The sequence below is a fragment of the Leucopleurus acutus genome (genome assembly GCF_964270905.1).
Source record: "Leucopleurus acutus genome assembly, chromosome: X".
In the NCBI taxonomy this organism is placed as follows: Eukaryota; Metazoa; Chordata; class Mammalia; order Artiodactyla; family Delphinidae; genus Leucopleurus; species Leucopleurus acutus.
Genome location: NC_139148.1, coordinates 42,235,511 through 42,240,524, shown reverse-complemented (window position 1 = coordinate 42,240,524; position 5,014 = coordinate 42,235,511).

The following is a 5,014-nucleotide window of genomic DNA, read 5'->3' as shown; positions in this document are numbered from 1 at the left end:
CCTGTGTCCCAGTGTGGACTTCATCAGCCATGCTCTGCCCCACCTGGCTTCCAGCGGGGTTGGCCAATGAGAGGCCCCGGTAGGTGACTGGACAACACAAGGACAGAGAAAGCCAGGTGTTCACTGGCTGGGGCTGGGTTCCAGCTTCTCCTGGGTTTCGGGAACACTGTTCCCGTTTCTGCCCCTTCAGGTCTAGGAATGGTGGCAGCACCCCTCTGATGCCAGTCCCTGGGTAGCTCAGCAACCTTACTGGTTTACTGAACTCTCTGCACCTCTGTAATTGTCCCTTCATTCAGGTCTCTTTGAAATTCCACCTGTGTGTGCTTTGTGTCCCTCCACCCCGAATGCAGTGCCCTGGCTGACTCAACCAGTAGATATATAATATACTATTAGGATGTACAAAGTGCTATGAAGAAAAACAAAGCAGGATGCAGGGATATAGAGGTCCTATTTTGGATAGTCAGGGAAGGCTTCCTAAGGAGATGATCTTTAAGCAGAGAAAAGAAAACGAAGCGGGAAGCCATGTAACTGTGAACGATGTACATATCTTGGGACAAGTGTTCAAGCACAGGGGAAACAGCAGGCGCACAGGCCCTGAAGTGGGAATAATGCTTTGGTGTGTTTGAGGAACATCAAGGAGGCTAGTGTGGTTGGAGAGAATAGGTGAGTAGAGATGCTGGAGAGATTGGCAGGGCAAGAATTATTATACTCATCTGCCAAAGGTGGAAACCCAGGGCCCAGGGAAAGGCAAGGCTGGCCTGAGGTCCCACAGTGAAGTCATTTTCATTCAATCCCCATGACTTCTCCCCAATATATCCTGTGTTCCTGGGGAACAGGAGGAGGGCTACCATATGCCCCAGTGAGAATGTACAGCCCCCTGGGGAGGCCTGTCAAGTGGTTATGGCCCTGGCTCCTGGGGCCCCTGCCCTCCATGGCTCAGCCTGATCTCTGATCTGACTTAAGGACTCCAGTCTGTCCTCACAGCAGCCAGAGGGTCCTGTTACAATCCAAGTCAGCCCACGGCCCTCCTCTGCTCAGAGCCCTGCTCTGAGATCTCTCTCAGAAAAAAAGACAAAGTCCTCCCCGTGGCCAGAGAGGCCCTACAGAACCAGGCCCTGTAACCTCTCCGACCTCACCTCCTGCCACTCGCGCCTCGCTCACTCTGCTCCCACTCTACCTCAAGTGTGCCAGGTATGCTCCTGCCTCAGGGCCTTTGCACAGGCTTTCCCCCTTTGTCTGGATTACTCTTTCTCTAGATGTAGCCCCTCCTGGGGTCACACTGACTGGTGTATGGATCCTCCCAGGGTCACATAGCCTGGGGTGTGGCCACTCCTGGGATCAAACAGATGACAGCGTAGACATTCATGAGGTCACTAGATTTGGGCGTAAGCAATCCTGGGGTCACACTGATTGGAATGTGGACCTCCTGGGGTCACACACTCGGGTGTGGAGGCTCTAGGGCGTCACACAGCCTGGTGTGTGGTCATGCAGGATGGGGCGTGGCCACTCCTGAAGTCTCATGGGCTGGGATGTGTTCTCCTAGATTCCTACAGATTGGTGGGTGGACACTCCTGGAGTCACACGGACTATGATCTGGTACCTTCTCACACAGGTTCAACTTTGGACACCATCAGAGTCACAAACTTTGGGGTCTGGACCACAGACTGGGACAATGACATGACTGAGGACACATACACTGGGGAGCTACTGTAGTCAAAGGACTGTGGCGTGGACACTGCTAGAGTATCATAGGCAGGAGTGTCCACGCCCCAGTGTATGTAACACCAGGAGGACCCACAGTCAGCCTGTGTTTATCCAGAAGGAGACCTCTGTAGTCATGCTGCTTGCAGTGTGCCCTCTGCTGGGATCACACCAACCGCAGCAGAGATGCCTCTCAGGACAGGCAGATGGGGGTGGACAGTGGTGTGATCACACCGAATTTGGTGTGGGCATTCCTCTAGTCACACTGAACGGGTGACCAACGCCCCTGTGATCACAGACACTGGAGCACGGAGACTCCTTTGGTCACACAGATGGGGGGTATCCTCCCCTGGGTCACCCAGACTGTAGACCCACCAGCAGTCACAGGCATGGGACTTTCATACTCCTGTGGTCACCCTCATGGGAGCACACCCTCCTGAGGCCACAGGCACTGGGTATAGACACGCTGTGCCAGCAACTGTGGGGTTTGGACAATACTGGGTCACATACACTCGAGATTGGACATTGCTTCTGTCACGGAAATTCAGGTGTGGACATTCCTGGGCCACGGAGACTGGAGTGTGGACACCTCTGTGATCGCAGTTTGAGATAATCACACTCACGGTGCCACTCAGACTGTGCTGTGGAACCTCCCAAAGTCACACAGACTAAGCCATTGCCACTTCTGGACTCTGACTGTGGGGTGGACACTCCTGGGGGGTCACAAAGGCTGGGCTGTGGACGTTTCTGTAGTCAAACATTGGGATGTGGACACAGCCAGGGTAAAACCCACCGGACCCATCTGGGGTCACAAAGACAAGGGGAGGACGTGTTTATGGTCACACGCACTCAAGTGTAGACACCCCTCTGCTCACCTTGTTTGGGATGTGGACGCTTGTGGCATCATGCAGACTGGAGTTCAGCTACTCCTAGGGTGACAGGGATGACGTAGTAAATGAGCCTGTGGGGCCACAGAGACTGAGGTGGGGACACTCCTCGCTCCCACACCGAGTAGAAAGCTCTGGAGTTGCAGGCTGGGGAGTGACGCCCTGGTGGTCACAGATCCCAGAGCATAGAGACTTCATTGATCACACAGTCAAGGGTGTACCATCCTAGGGACACATGGACTGGGTGGTGGCCACTCCTGTGGTCACACAGAAAGTTGATCATCCTGGGGTCATGAAGACTATTGTGTAGACCCTTCTGGAGAAACACAGGCTGACTGTGGGTCCTCCTGGGGTTACATACACTGGGGTGTGGACACTCCTGGTGTTTCAAGCGCTGAGGAATGATCACTCCTAGGGGACACTGACTGGCAGGTGGAAAGCCAACAGTGACAGACTGGGGTGTAAACAAACAATGCTTTTGTAACACAGACTGGGGTGTGCTTCCCTCAGGACACACACTGGCATCTGGAGACTCCTGGGATCAGACAGAGGGGGTGGACATTTCTATGGTGACAGAACCTGACATATGCCACTGGTGAAGTCACCCAGACTGGGACGTGGGCACTGCCGCTGACTGACATACTTTGCAGTGGGCACCTCTGTGGTCAAACAGACTGGAGTTTTTACAACGCTGCGGTCAGAAGCTTTGGGATATGCACGCTTATGGGGTCACAGACTATATTTTGAATACTCCAGGTGTCACACAGACTGGAGTGTACACCCTCCTGTGGTGACACAGACTACACTGTAGACACCCTTGGGGGGCGACAATGACTGAGGTGTGGTAACCCTGGGGGTTACAGCGACAGGGGAATGGACACCCATTGTTGTTACACAGTCTAAGCAATTGACAAACCTGCAGTCATCTGACCAGGACGTGTACACTTTTGGGGTAACACAGGCTGTGTTGCGGAAAGCCTGGGGTCACAAAGACTGGAGAATAAACAATCCTGTCATCACAGACTGGGGTAGAAAAACTCCAGGAGTCACTCAGACTAAAGTAAGTACCCCACTGGGGACACACGGGCTGGGACGGATGTACCTCTGGGGACAAACTGACTTTGGTGTGGAAAATTCTGGGGTCACACTGAGGGGCGTGGACACTCCTGGAGTCGCAAGACTAGGGCCACGCAGGTGGAGAGTGGGCACTCCTGAGCTCAGAGAGCAGGCCTAGGCTGGGTGGGCCTCTCCTCGGCCACACACTTGGGGGTGTGGACTCCACTGGCTTGCACAGACTGGGAATTAGACACTGCTCCCGTCAGAGAGACTTTCGGTGTATACTTCTGACGTTACACAGATGGGGGTGGACACCAGGGACACACAGCCCAAGGTGAGTATGCCCACAGGGTCCCAAAGGCTGGTGTGTTTACGCTCCTGGGAATTGAGACGAGGATACTCCTGGGATTATACAAACTGGGCTGTCCACACTCCTGGGGCGTCACCGACTCTAGTGTGGACACTGCTGAATTTACATGGTGATGGGTGTGGACACACCACCTTTTGTGTGGATACTTCTGTTTTACATTCCTGGAGTCACACAGACTGGGGTGTGGACATTCCTGTGGTCACACTGACGTGGGTGATAAGACTCCTGGGTTAACAAGCTGTGGCGTGGGCCCCCTGGGGTTAGACTCAGTATGGACACTCCCAGGGTCACAAAGTCAGGTATAGAAACACCTGGGGTCACAGACTGGGATGTCGGTAGTCCTGAGGTCAATGGCTGGTGTGTGGACAAAGAACAGTGATTTTCTAAAGATAAGCGAGTAAGCTGCGGAAGCCGGGTCTGCCCATGTAGCTCGTGTTTGTCAGCTCCTGTTTGCTAAAATATAGAAATTCAGGACGGCAGTCATGGCAGACTTTCCGATATTCCTTTAAGAGAGGGGTTCTTAATGTAAAAAATTTGCTCTGGGGAGTTCCCTGGTGGCCTAGTGGTTAGGATTCTGGGCTTTCACTGCCGTGGTGTGGGTTCAACCCCTGATCAGGGAACTGAGATCCCACAAGCCATGCAGCATAGCTAAAAAAAAAAAATTATTCTGGGGAACCCTTTGGCATCTGATCTGATCAAGTCTGTGGACCCCTTCATAGAATATTTTTGAAAGCATGCGTGTGCATGTGCATACACACACACACACACACACACACACACACACACACACACGCTCAAATACACAGGATTATGGAAACTAAATAAACAGCATGGAGGTTCCTCAAAATATTAAATAGAACTACCATATGATCCAGCATTCCCCGTATCCCAAATATATACTTCTGAGTATATATACAAAGGAGATGGAATCACTGCCTCTAAGAGCTATCTGCACCCCAATGTTCACTGCAGTATTATCTACAATAGCCAAGATATGCAA